General features: G+C 39.8%; 1 protein-coding gene across 1 annotated transcript in view; it reads right to left on the bottom strand.

The window, feature by feature from the left end:
* Positions 1 to 4,162, bottom strand: part of sstr1b (somatostatin receptor 1b) — a 38,935-nt gene extending 34,773 nt beyond the window's left edge. Inside the window, exon 1 of the mRNA XM_050067359.1 lies at positions 3,971 to 4,162. The gene's annotated coding sequence lies outside the window, so the exon portion shown is untranslated. The remainder of the gene's footprint in view (positions 1 to 3,970) is intronic.
* Between the last annotated feature and the right edge of the window lie 10,517 nt (positions 4,163 to 14,679).

Genomic DNA, 14,679 nt, shown 5'->3' with positions numbered 1-14,679 from the left:
TATGTTAACACAATATGTGCCGCCACCACCTAATGTGGTGTTAAAAGGTGGTTGTCATTTCATGTATTTCTGTGAGACTAGGTTGGAAATAACTGATGACTATTTTGATAATCAATTTGTTGTTTGATTTAGGGCTGCAGCTAATGATTATTTTCATTTGTTATGATAACCTGACTTTTTTTTTAATAATCTAAATTAAACTGAAAATTATTTGGCTAATTAAATGCCAGAAAATTTTATAAAATTCCCATTGTCTTGTAGCAAATCATCACAAAAGAGAAGCAGGAGCTGGGGGATATTTGGCATTTTTGCTTAACACAATGTATTTTCCTGTTATTCAACCTCATTAATGAAAAAAAATTTTCAGCTCTAGTTTGATTAGTTATCAAATAAATGGCCCAAACATTTGTTTCAGCTGTCAGGATTTGTTGCCTATCATAAACTGTGTAAATAATGGACATAGCTTCCATGAGGTTATCCATAGGTGTGTGGACTACCATTTTGAAGCAGTTCAACATTTCGACCGTTTCTATCTTGTTTTTTTTGGAGCCAGAAGTGACCATATTTGGACGAGAGGAGTGAGGGGTGAATCTGACTAATAGACTGTAGCGACACCTCACACACAGCCTGTCACTCGGGTGGCCCTTGCCTTAAATATGTGTAGCTTTGAGTCTTAATAAGACGTAAATGGGTGAGTTATAAAAAAAAAATATAAATAACCCCCTGTACAGTTGTCATGAACCATGTACCATACTATAAACATGTTTCTTTCTGCTATGAGGTTGAGCATTTTAACATGGGGGTCTGTGGGGATTTACTCTGTACTGAAGCCAGCTTCAAGTGGCCATTAAAGGAACTGCAGTTTTTGGCACTTCTGCATTGGCTTCATTTTTCAGTCTCAGAGATTACCGCTTAATATTTGTTCCATATAGAGCAGTAAGCTTCAGGTACAAATAAGCATGAACCTCCAAGTCTGAAAAATGAAGCCAACATGGAAGTGCCAAAAACTGTAGTTCATCGAATGACCACTTGAGGCTAGTTCCAGAAGCCAGTCATTAGACCCCCATGTCAAAACGCCCAACTTTACAGCAGAAATAAACATGTTTACAGCCTGGTACAAAAAAAGGTTTTGGTGTCTATAGCTGATTTCAACATTAATGACAACTGTACAGGGTATGGATTTTAAATAACTCCCCTGTTTACATACTGGCTTCAAAAACCAGAGAGTTACGGCCAAAATGCCAAAACAAAAGTCCATGAACCAATGAGTCACCTACAGGTGTCTACATCCATTATCTTATACAGTCTCTGGGTACAAGATAGAATGGTGCAGCGGTGCTTTGTAAAAAAAAAAAAAAAAATCACCTCTGAGACTACATACAGTCTGGAAGTCAACAGTCCTGCAGTAAGCTCTAGTCTTTCTATTAGAACCCAGCTGATATATCAGTCGACAGATAAATTTGGCCAATTTTGGCTTATCACCGATGTATAGGCATTGGCGTATATGTTGTCCGATATGCACCAATGTGAAAACTTTTTTTTTTCTTATAAAACATAATGCAGGAAATGGTGCTTCGGATAATTACTAGTTTTTAAATCCCCAATGAAGTTTGCTGTTTCAGTCCACTGATGTCATTTTTAACAGTAATATTTTGTTGTTAAACTGAAACATTTCCTGCCTCCATTACACATCTTTGTCTATGAAGGAGGATTAAGGCCATGTTCAAGAAAAAAAAATCATAGATTTCAAGAATAAAATTGTAAATCTATGAGAATAAAGTCGTAAATGTGAATGGAAACACATCCAACATACGAACACACATACAATGGCATGACCAGATGTGTTGATCACCAGGATGAGGCCAGCTCCTTTTTCCTGCTGCTTTCAGGCAGCCTTAGGATGCAAAGCAGAATGGGATACATTGTAGATTTATGAATGGAAACACACTGAACATGATAATGCACAGTGCGTCATCACCATCATGTGCAATCATTGGCGGCACCCTTCTATAATGTAGTCTGTAAAATGACAAAACCTTCAGGGGATTTTTTTTCTTCTGGTGGCACACTGGTGTAAGTGGATCCAGGTGAATCAGTGTGGATAAATGAAAAATGAAAACAATAAAGAGTTTTCAGGGGGCAGTGCGTTACGTGACGTAAATGTAAAAATATCACCTGAAATCTTGTTGGTAATTACTTTTGTACCGCTAAAACATATTTTACTGTCACCCCCAACACTGTTTGTACACACTTTTTTGTTTTTTCGTCATGTTACCCATCTTTCTGGTCTTAATCTGTGACTTATTCTCGTAGATTTCTCGAAATCTCTCTAACCCACTCCCACTGCTTCCACCAATCAGATGATTATGGGTGTTCCCTCTCCTAGTTAGCCAATCAAACTTTGCCACGATCTCCTTCAGCCATTCATGTTGCTGCTGCCACACTTTAACTCTGTTCTCTGTTCTCCTTTCTGCTCCTGTCCACTGTCATTTTAGGTGGAATCGTCACGCCCTCCTCCACCCCATTCACCTCCAGTCACTTTATCCAGAGCCCAGGACAAGCTCATCAAAAGCCCACTCTTCTTCACATCCAGATCCTCAGCTCCCCCTTCATCTCATCTCATCACTACATTCACAGTTTAATAAATATTATTTTCTCTAAATGTCTCTTCTGATTGAAATAATTTATGTGTAATGCCAGCCGATATATCAATATTTTACGGAAATATTACAGAATTTTTTACTCTCAAATATTGTTATTGGCATCAGCCCTAAAAATCCAGTATCGGTTGAGCTCTAGTTTCTATTTTGTCCACCCGATTTATATCAGTGAGGGTTGGCTAAATAACAAAAACACTTGCATGCAATACATTTCAGCTGAACTGTATCCTCCAAAATGACCATACAGTTGAATCAACACCAGTTTTAATTAAAATCGAGCATTAGAACCTTCATGAAACAAGTTTTTTTTTGCAGTTTTGTTTATTAGATTGCATTAGTTTTAGCCAACTAATAAACTAGCAACTCAGTGTATAACTCTGTTCTCACATTGTCTCCCTCCCCCAGTGCCATCTGGTTGCCTTCTCACTATCCATTAGGTGTAATTGATGTTATTGTACACTGTACAGTTATGGTTACAGACTCTCCCTCCAGCTGCCTACACTCATATTTTAGGTGTAATTCATTCGCCAAAAAAGGGAGGAAACACACAATACACAGAGTTAAAGATGAATTTGACTGATGTTTTTTTTTTACCTTCATATATATATATATATATATATATGTGTATGTATGTATGTATGTATATATATATATATATATATATACATACATATATACATATATATATATATATATATACATGATAGCATTGTTATTGTGAACTCCTCTGGCCACCATAATTGTGTAGTGAAAATCCGACACGACACACCATATACATACTGTTCATATAGATATAGATATGACTTACAGCTGTAACATTCAGATCAATTTAAATACATATACACAGACTTTTTAAGTGCATGCTTCCACCTCCATGCCTGAAACCTACACCCCTTTGTAAGTGTGATTAATAATTTAGTCAGTTAGGACAGTAGTCATTATTGGCTGTCCTTCAAAGAACACAGCAGTCTTACATGGAGCATGTCTGATTGATGAGTGTAAACAGCCGAGCACATCATTATAGCCTTTGGACAGCAGGTGCAAAAATACAGCAGATTGTTGCAAACGAAAGACAAATAGATTTTTAAAAGCTGCAAAGAATCTTTTTCCTTCATTTTGATTATGAGTTTAGGCTGGTGTTTTCAGGGTGCGTGACAACCTCAAAAATGCATTAAATCTAATTCAAACAGGTTAGATTAACAAGGACACAAAAATCACCTGAACCTGTTCATACGCACATGATGATCTTGTTTGCATCGACCCTCAGTGAATCTGATGATTAACTTTGATTCATGCAGGTGGTAACTTACCGTCTGCGTGTAGCTGCAGAGACGCTGCTGTCCTCCCGTCCTAATCAGCCTGATGATGAACATGGACAGTGTACCTGCTCTCCTCCTCTGGAGTGTGAGAGTCTTGTCTTCTCTGTCTCCCTCTTCCCATCAGCAGCTGTGCGTCTGTCAGCATCCGCTGATCTCGAAGCTGCTTAATGCCGCTACACTCTCCTCTACCTCTCCACACGCTCTCAGCCCACTCTCTCTCTCTCTCCCTCTGTGCTGTTAGACACTTGTTTTTGTTGCATGCTGACATGTTCTCCCTCTCTCTCTCTCTCTCTCTCTCTCTCTCTCTCTCTCTCTCTCTCTCTCTCTCTCTCTCTCTCTCTCTCTCTCTCTCTCTCTCAGACACACACACTGTTGCCTGTACCACCTATCTGTCCACTGTTTCAAGTGTCACCTCCACCGCTGCCTCTGAAGGAGATACAACCTACTCATTTCCCTGAAAAATACATCTTAAGGTGAGATGAGAGGAAAAGGATTAAAGTTTGATGGGCTTAAAATAGCTTGTTGCACTGAGTTAGAGGAAGAAAGAGAGATGGAAGATAAATAAGAATGCAAAGTGAGGGTCTCACATAGACACATACCATTAATAGCTTATTAATAAGGTAAGAAAAATCAAAAGCACCACAAATTATACACAGAACATACACAAAGACACAAAAATGACTCAGATCTAAGCTACTAAAAGAATGCATTACCCGAATCCTGTCATTCTCAGATGGCAGGCAGTTAAATACCCATCTAACCACCCATCCATCCATCATCTGCTTATCCTATTCAGGGTTGCAGGGGGGCTGGAGCCCATCCCAGCTGAAAAATAGATGCATCTGAGATTTAGGGATTTCACTTGTAATTCAAAACTGCAATATTCTGAGAATAGAGTTGTCATTTATTTCTTCATTTTCAAAATAGAAAAAAAAAGTCAGTGTCATAATAATGAAGCTGTGACTTCAGGGAAAAGTCAACATTTTCTTGATAAAGCAGGCTGTTCTCATGCACATATACCTATGAAAAGTAATGCACCATAATTTGCACATAATCTGCATAATCATGAGCCAGTAATTAGTGTTTAACCCATGTAATCATGAAGGTGGCGCTAACAGTAGTAAAGAAGAAGTTAGTAAAAAGAGCAAAAGGTCGCAAAAGGCCTCAGACAAACTGATTAAGCTGTATAACATATTAGATTTTGACTCTTAAAGGCTTATTTAAACTCACTGTAAACAGGTATGGTACTCACTCTGCATTCATTTCATACATGTGCAGGTTTTCCATTGTCTAAAGCCCCATTTCTACCAAACACTTTCAGTATACTACCTTTGGGACCAAAAGTACCCTTCAGACATGGTACCTAGACCCTGGGTCCATTTAGCTTTTCCACCGCAAACAGTACCCTTAAATGTGGACGGGGTTGTTGTCACTCACTGCTCCATCCAGCTTTCGCTGTATTTCCTCATCACCAACACAGATGGAAGTCTGCACCTCATTTATTGTCCTCAGAACGGGGTTGCATGCTGACATTTTCAGAACAAAATAAAACAGGCTGCAGTAAGAGTCTCCCTCAATGGGATATTTAAAAATAGTGAGTTTGTGCATTTAGTCCTTCCCAGGCAAGTGCAGGGGTTTAGTGTTACTGTAGCCCACAGGAACGATGCTCTGCAACACTTTTTTTTTTCTCCCAGTGAGGATTAGAATATATGCAGTACACATAATCCAGTCAAAATGAATATGCATGTTTAAACACATGACGTCCCACTAATTACTAAAACTGTCATCCAAGAGAGACAATAAAAACTAATGGAATGCTCAAAATGGTCATATCGAAATTTAAGGTGTGCTGATAGATTAACGTCATCAACTCATGCATTGAGTAACATTACAAGTAAACGTTCCACCTTAAAAAAATGCCAGCAGTCAGTCAGAAATAAGTAATTTTTTTCTCAGTATACAGCTGCTGCTAGAGACAGAAAACATCCTTTCATTTTATAGTTCTAGTTTACCGATACATGTAAGACTTGCCACGGTATGAACAGTGGTTACATAAGCTTCAAAACCAGCCACAACTTAGTCCTGAACAACAGTGACTGTCCACTATTGACCAATCAACATACTGCAGTGTTTCCAGCTCCACCTTTTAGTACCTGATCTGTGTGCTGGGTACCCCAACAGAGGGGTGACCAAAAATAGGGACAGTAAGGAACAGTTCCATTGGTACAGTCCACAACCGGAAACGGAAAAAATGCGTACCAAACTGAACTGAACCATACCGGACTGCTTGATGGAAAAGTGGCTTTAGAGTACCTCCATTAAAAGGTTCATTATCACACCTCCTTTACTATCACTTTAGTTTTGCTGTCAGAAACTTTTGACTCTCCCCTCTAGTGCCATCTAGTAGATGTATCCATGCTAACGTAAAGGATGCATGGAAGTATGAGGGCAGTGACGTTTGAAATGAATGTATCAATTTTCATCTATTTCTATTTACACTTGAGAGGAAGTGGATTACATTTAAAAACCATAGCAGAGTCGCAGGTAGGTGGTCAGGGGGGTGGCGGGCATACAAAGGCCAGCTCTCGACACAAGAGACTGGGATTTGCATTCACAATCCCTTCTGTGATTAGGTTAGGGCAACAAAAGCCCTTTGATTAAGGTTGGAGGAAATGTTTATTCTTGCCCTTTGTCTAACCTAACGTACCTGATGTTACAAATTAACTCTATGTAAACAGAATTTCTAGGAAACAGGGTTGGATGAAGATCATAAAATGCAATTAAAACATCCAGAAAAAGGCCAACAAGTGGATCTTATTTTATAAAACTACAATCCTCATTCTTGTTATTAATGGGCCAACCTTATCTCTGTAGAGAAACAGGCATGAGCACAGACTGGTAATGTAAAACATTGCATTTATTTTCATGTACTAGCGTTGCATAGACTGATCTGACATCAGCCACCATCTGTCATCCGATGGAACAATTCCTCTTTGGACACCATCTTGTGCTTGTTTACAACCTCCACTGTAAATGACCTTCTGCTCTCTCATATGAATATCATGCATTAATAACAGCCATGTTACTGATGAGTGATTCATATTGAACACTAAATGAAACCTCCAGTGTCAGATGCTGTCTGCGCTGTGGGAGGTATGAATGGCTATTAATGTTGTATTAATGTGCTCATGGCTCTGCTCTGAACAGGTTTACTCTAACAGTGTGGCCAATATGTGGTGGCATTATTGTACTTTTTCACTCTGTAACAGGTGATAAATGTGATGTGTGAATTTTACTTTCGTTGTTTTTACCTTAAAGATGTGTGTGTGTGTGTGTGTGTGTGTGTGTGTGTGTGTGTGTGTGTGTGTGTGTGTGTGTGTGTGTATGTATGTGTGAGACAATACGTCATGGATTACAATTGCCTCTTGCTGTTACCATGGCAATCATTGCCAACAGTACAGAGAGACGCACCTGGTACCTTCAGGTTAATGATACATGTGTATGGAAGTTTGTTCAGTCCCTTCCTCAGACCTCCGTTGTGTCTTGACCTTTACTGGTTTCCTGCAGCTGTGCTTCATGCTCAGTTCATCTCCACAGCAAAGCTATGATGAGAGGCAATGGATGATACTGATGTCACAATGCACAAAGTTGGCCACAGAAAAGTCAGATCCAGGCGGACCTACAGAGGCAGGTGATTGATGTTCATGGATAGTACTGCAGATCTTGATGGGGATAATTTCAAATTAGTGGCATTAAAAGTATATTTCACTTTGAAAATACACTTATTTGCTCTCATTTTAAATGTAGGATTACACTGATATCAGTACAGAGCTGGGTGCCTTGGTTTAGCATAAAGGCTGACAGCAGGGGTGAGTTACATGCTGGAACTATTTCTTGGTTAACAGCAGCCAGGTGCAGTTACTGTGTGCAGCTCCTTGTCTTGTTGTTAGCAGGGTTTATATTTCTACGTCCAATCAATGCTGCGCTGAGGGTGTAGGCTCTGCTTAGACACATTGCTACCCTGCGCCATAGCTTGATGTGCACCTCCTCAGAAATGTAACTAAATGCGACACAGACTTTCTGTTTATTTTTATAAAATGAAAACAAGTTCCCTCCATGGAAATGCAGCTTTCATTTACTTAGAAACACTAATGGCAAGGGCAATAAAGCCTCCACAAAATAACATTTTGTGTGTCATTAATCTTGGCTTCACATGAGTCAGGACTGCTCTCATGCACTGTTTGTACGAATACCTACAAAAAGTAATGCACCACAGTTCATATAAAACCCACATAATCATGAACCAGTTATTTGTGTATAACCCACTTGGGAAGGTTGCGATTACTTGAACAAAGCACTGACAGGGGTGAAGAAGGAATAAGTCCATGTAAGGCGTCAGGTTGGGTTATGGATGTATTAAGAGAACTGGATACAGCATTGAACGCGGGGCCCCGGTCTCTCCTAAGAAACCTGCTCAGTAGTGCATGAAGCCAAAATGGTTTAACTTCCTCATATGAAATTACCCAGATGATCTGGGGATTATCAGCACTAATTCCGCACTGTACAGCCCATAGAGCAAGCACTAGAGACTTAGGGCAGCCAAGCCCTGCCGAGTGTGGCTGAGCAGCTAATTTCAACCAGCCAAATGGCTAACTTCAGGTTTAGTACTTCGCTAACTAGATTGGGGATAGAATGATTTTATCTTGCAGCTCTTCTAGACTTTCAGAATGTTATCGGACCTAATGGATCAAATCCTGATGGTGAAACAATTCATTTTGCGGGGGTTGTGATGTTAAAAAAAATGTATCCACTAATTAACAGATGTCTTTCATAGAAAATTTCATAGAAGAAATGGTCAAATATGTACTATTGAATTTACATTAAAATAAGAATTTACATTGCATTAAACGTGCGCTAGGATGTATTTAACATCATGACTATGATGTTCAAACATCAGCTGTTTATCACCAGTTTTCAAACGCGACCTCCCTGTCATACATTCATGTCAGCACGGTGGGTGCGGAGCCTCCAAGCATTCCTATTAAACAGCGCTGAGCAGGTTTTTTTCATGCAGCAAAGTGAGATGGTCATTGGATAAATGCGACAAAATCGTCACTTCCAGGGAGGCTCAGCTTCCCTGGGACCTAATGGAGCAGTGGGCAGGAGAGGACGCTCGGTGTATGCATGATGATTGGAGGAATTGTCTAAAAGGCTGAACCTCTTTGTGATTGACAGTGCTTTGGAAATACACACAGGCATCAGCGAGTGGAGTCTTCTGACAGAGTGCCGTCTGGAGTTCCTTATTTCCATAAGCAATATTGCTAATTTTCACCGTTTGTACACAATTCAGGTGTTTAAACCCATCTGAAGACCTTTGAGGTGTGTTTTGCTGTGGTTCTATGGCATGAGGGTGGTTGAAAAACAGCTTCAATTAAATGTTGTAAACTGCCTCGCTACAATATGACAAATGTCATGACGTAAACTTAAAGTGAGCTTCCCGTTTGAAAGACCAGCAGCTGCCACTGATGTATACATCTTAAAAACGGAACTAGTATAAGACAACTGTCTCATTGGTGAACCTTGTGAGTGAAAATGGAGCAGAATTTTGTGAAGTTGTTTTCGTTAAATGTTGCTGTTGTTCCTTGTTTCGCATGAGTAGAAGAAAAGTCTGCTAGTCAATGAGACATGTCATAAGTTTTTGCGAATAGCATTAGCATGTTGTATATGTGGGATTGTATGTGTCAGTTGAATCAATCAAACTTTACTGCACTTCACAGAAACTCCATCTCCAACCAGTGTTTTGGAGATGTAATTGCAGAGCAACTTAGACATTCCACTGCACAAGTATAAATGCTCACAACAGTGTAGGTCACTTGCGTAGGCTGCAGCAGAGCCTACGTACAACTACAAATCAGCTTTCACAGTGAGGTTTCACGTTTGGTACCACTGTGCCTGTACAGGACAGAAATCTGTGCTCTCTGACCATATCAGGAAACCTGTGCTAGATGCTGCACTGAAGCACTAGGCGGAGGGATACACTGTTATTGTCAAAAAATAGTTCCAGTACCTGATCTTCCAAAACTGATAATTTTGTTTGACTTTGTGCCACAAAGAATAGTCCCTAACAAGTTCACTTCTACCTGTGTGTTCCCATGTGTTATCCCAAGTATGTCTCTAAATTATTTCTTTATACTCTCATTATACTTACAATGCACAAACTGGGCACATAAGGACACTGGCCATGGTTGCAATTGTTTTTTTAATCATTTTATCTGAAGAGCATTAATTTTGTCATCAAACCTGTTGTTTTCCTTCTGCTTTGTAGCAGAACAAGATAATTAACCTATTCCGGGGGAAAACAACTTACTGATTAATTAACTGGGGCTCCCCAGATGACAGGATTAATAATATTCGCAACCACAGCTGCTCAGTGATTCCATAGAACACAGTGCAGCCTTTAAATGCTGTTGGGCTTGAGTTTGGATCTGACAGCCACAGGCAGGGCGGAAAAGTCAGAAAGTATTGAGAGACAGACTCACACGTTGTTGGCTTGGTTTTGCATGTAGGAACAAAAATACAGAATAACACCAGACTAATCCTTTAACCTTGTGTGTATGAGGTGAGCAGATTACCTGTACTACAGGTTACTTAAAGGGACAAATACATATTTTTCCTCTTACCTGTAGTGCTTTTTGTCAGTCTAGATTGTTTTGGTGTGGGTTGTCGAATGTTGGTGATACCGGCCATAGAGATGTCTTGTCACAAATCTTTTGAAGTAGTGTAGTTATTATGATGGTATCAGCAGGTGAGCAAATCTATACATGGCAGAAATCAACCACATAAAAACAAACTGGCTCAAGCTCTGCTGGTTTACCCTCAGCCTGTGGAGAATACAGTAGCTCAGTAACTGTTGTAAACTGTTATACATGGTAATGGCTGGATGGAAAGATGAGAAAACAACTATACCTATGTTACAGTGGAACACCAATGGGTGGATATTAAAACACATACAGCCTCTTGGATGATTGGGGAAATCCCAATATGCAAACAGCAAGTGATACTGCTTTTGATTTACTGTCTCTAGATTACTCCCATGCAAAGCCACTGATACATGTTGACACCCACAGTCCATGAGAAGGACCACAGCTTCAGAGAATTTGACTTTTCTCTGCTTAAAAAAGGTCACTGTCCAGCAGCCGACTCTTAACGCTCAAATGTCAGAGTGTTCTTGAATGCACCAATAGCTTTTGAATCAGTCCCTGCTCCCTATTGTATAACCATGCAATGAAAAGGTCACCGTGATAGATTACCTATCTGAAGAAAGTCTCTGCAAGCGGATTTTAATAGTGCACTGAGATGAGTGGAAAGCAAAGGCTGCCTGAAAGGCAGGAAATCAATCAAAAAAGATATGGAAAATAGATCTGGCATATGCGCAGCAGTAATGTAAGGTATACTGTTATGATTTGTGGTTAATGCAGTAAATATATAATATCAATGTTCTGTCACAAGAAGGTATTTCAAGAGGGGGTGTTTTGCTATTTCTGTTTTCTGCGGGACAGAAATATTTTCTGTAACAAAGTAGATAGTTCAATAGTTCAAAAATACATCTGAGATTTCAGAGAATAAATTCCAGGGTATATGTATACATATACATGTATACATATATAGTCCCCCTATTTAAAATAACAAAAATACAGGTGAGATTCTTCATCCAGTTGCATTTTTTTAATACTTTAGATAAGCAAATGTACAAGGTATGATAACCGTCAATTTCCATACGACAGTATAAGTTGAAGTTGGTATACTGCTGCAACCCTATCTCTCGCAGGTGCTTTACATTGGAAAGCTATACAGGTGAGATTAATGCTTGATGGGGGCATTTTCAAATATGTTTTGATTAAACAAGAGAGAAGGCTTCAAGCATGAGAACTCAGAGGTTAGTTTGGCAGATCTGCATCTTGTTAACTTTTCCTTTCAATAAAGTACAGCATTAAGACCCAGCTTGTGAAGGGAAAGGTAAGCAACATAAAACCAGGTGTAAAAGAAAACAAGATCCCACACTGTAAACCCCAATTCTCTAACAAAGACCACACTAATAGAGTAATAGATTGCAATTAGTTTATTACATATAATGGATGAGGGTTGAGGGATGGAGGAATGAGGGTCAAAGGAAGAACCGAAGAGGAACGAGGGATGTGGGACGAAGAGATGAAGGTCAAGGGATTTGGGAGGAGGGTTGAGGGATGTGGGATTAAGGGACAAGGGTCATGGGATGGAGGAATGGGGAAGGAAGGAAGGTGGGGGGGGTTAGTGATGGGAGAAATAAGGGTCGCAGACAGGTGGAGGGTGGAGTCTGATGGCGGTCAAGTGGTGGCTGAAGAGGAAGGGTGTAATAGAACCAGGGAAGTTGAGACAGAGTTGGGGAGTTGTCTGTTCGCCTACTCTAAAATAGAGTCCCCTGGTGATTCCTATATTCCTGTCTGTATTCCTGTATTCCTGAGAAAAAGGAGAGATAACAGCAAAAAGAAAAAACAAAGAAAATGGGTTTTGGTGGGGAGGGATGTGAGAACAGAGTCAAATCGGAAGGAAACAGATAAGGTGCGCTTAAATCCGTTTAGTGTGGAAATGGATGAGATCAAGGCGTGGACTTTTTTCCTGAACATAGTTATTAAATTTCATTGGATCACAAACGGGTAGCAGAGAGATGTCTGGAGGGTACAACGTCCCTTGGACACCGAAGACGGGATCTTCCCCTTGAGCTGCTGGAAGGCGAGGAACCAACGACATTGGAATGGCTGAGGATGAATGCAAGGGTATTGGGAAATGTAAATTTCCGAGTGCAACCAGTTTCGCTAGAGGCACTGGATGCAAGGAGATGGAGAAGACTGAGTTTTCAGGAGTTTGTGGATCTTCGTTGAACAGATTGCCATCACAGGGAGTGAGAGTGAGTATCTAGTCCATAGTTGAAGATGAGCTATATTTTTTTGTTTTTTCTTTTTCTTGTACATGTCTGACAAGGGTCATGTGAGAACAGAGTCAAAGGCGAGGGAAACGGATAAGGTGTGCTGAAAATACTTTTAGTGCAAAAATGGTGAGATCGAGGCGTAGTCTTTGTTCCTGAACTTGGTCATAAAACTTCATTTTGCTCTATCAACTTAAATCTTTTGTTAAAACAGCTTGCACAACTTTTAGTTTAGTACATTACAATAACATAAATGTTTTAAGTACACCAGACACAAAATAAATGTGTCACATGACCCTTGTCTGACACAAATTTTACAGTCAGTTAACATGACTTTGTTTTGTTGTTGTTTAATTCTACATTTTATTACAATTTTTTTTTAATTTCATTGAACTATAAAAACACATTGAGGCACACATGGGTTTTTCAATTGCTAGAATATAGATTAATTCTGAACCAGGAAGTGCTCTTAATTGCATCTCAGCACAACTTTATGCTAGAGGCTTTAATACTTACACAGGTGGGAGGTCACTAACTGTGTATACCACTTAACTCATGGTGCAAAATGTCTTTAAGTACAACATTAAGTGTAACCCATTACCCAACACACATTGTCTCAGGGCATGCTAGGAAATTCAACCCATTTAGCCCCAACACGCCACAATCTGTTAAGTACACAGTGATAGTGTTGTATATTGGCCTTAAACTGATTAGGTGAAATTGACTTCATACTATATTCATATTTTAAGTGCAACCCTTCACCATAACATACCACTAGTGTTTTTATCAGTAAAAATAGAATATTTTTCACACATAAAAAGCACAAAGATGTTGAAATCTAGGCATGTTCTGCCATCATAACTTGGCTCTCAGAATTCACCAGACTGATGCCTTAAAATGAATTATATACAAAATTTTCTGCTGGGGGACCATGCCCCCAGACCCCCGTACAGGGTTCGGCCCTTAGTAAAGTATTTCTAGCAGTGGGTTTTCTAATGGGTGTGTATACAAGTGGTTATTTTTAAACATGTTTGATATATGTGACTGACAGTGAGGTTTGTGGGCATAGCGTGCGCCATAGGAGACGTATTGGTGAATAGACAGCTTTACCTGAAGTTAGTTTCCTCACCTCCAGTTGACTCTGTAGATCTCACTCAAACTCTGAGCTTTTTTTAAGGACAAATGTCACTGCACATAAGCAGTGTAAGCTGCTGGTTGTAATCCATGTTTGTTTTGATACAAGAAGTCTTCCATCACAACTTGTGCTTCTGCCTGACTGTCAAAGCCTGAAAAACTCTGTGCAAGTTGTTGAAAACAATCCAGTCTTTGTAGCAAGTCTTCAGGTTTGTCCTGGCATTTGTATCATGGCCGTTCACAATGTCTTTGCTCTATTCAGTGTTCAGCAGCTGGAGCCCGTTGTTTATTCTGCATAGATATAGGTATTAACCAAGACATTCATAAACATGACACACACAAGTACATGCATGCAGGCATGAGGAGGAGAGCTGCTGATTAGTATTCTGTTTGAGATGGCATCAGTTGTTCCAGTTGTTCCGTACTTGCTCCTGGTCCTTGTGGTGATGAGTGCAGACTCGATCTGTATCTTTCTTATCTCTGGGTCCATAAGGCAGCTCATCAGGTTTCTGTGGGTGTAGTTTATATCGCACCTCAGTGCTCGATAAAAGAAAAGATGGCAGACAGACTGGCTGCTGAAAGCAAAAAGATGAAAACAGCTGCT

Source organism: Epinephelus moara, chromosome 17, assembly GCF_006386435.1.
Source record: "Epinephelus moara isolate mb chromosome 17, YSFRI_EMoa_1.0, whole genome shotgun sequence".
NCBI classification, from domain to species: Eukaryota; Metazoa; Chordata; class Actinopteri; order Perciformes; family Serranidae; genus Epinephelus; species Epinephelus moara.
The sequence above is the reverse complement of the archived record's forward strand: the minus strand, read 5'-3'. Positions and strand labels throughout refer to the sequence as shown.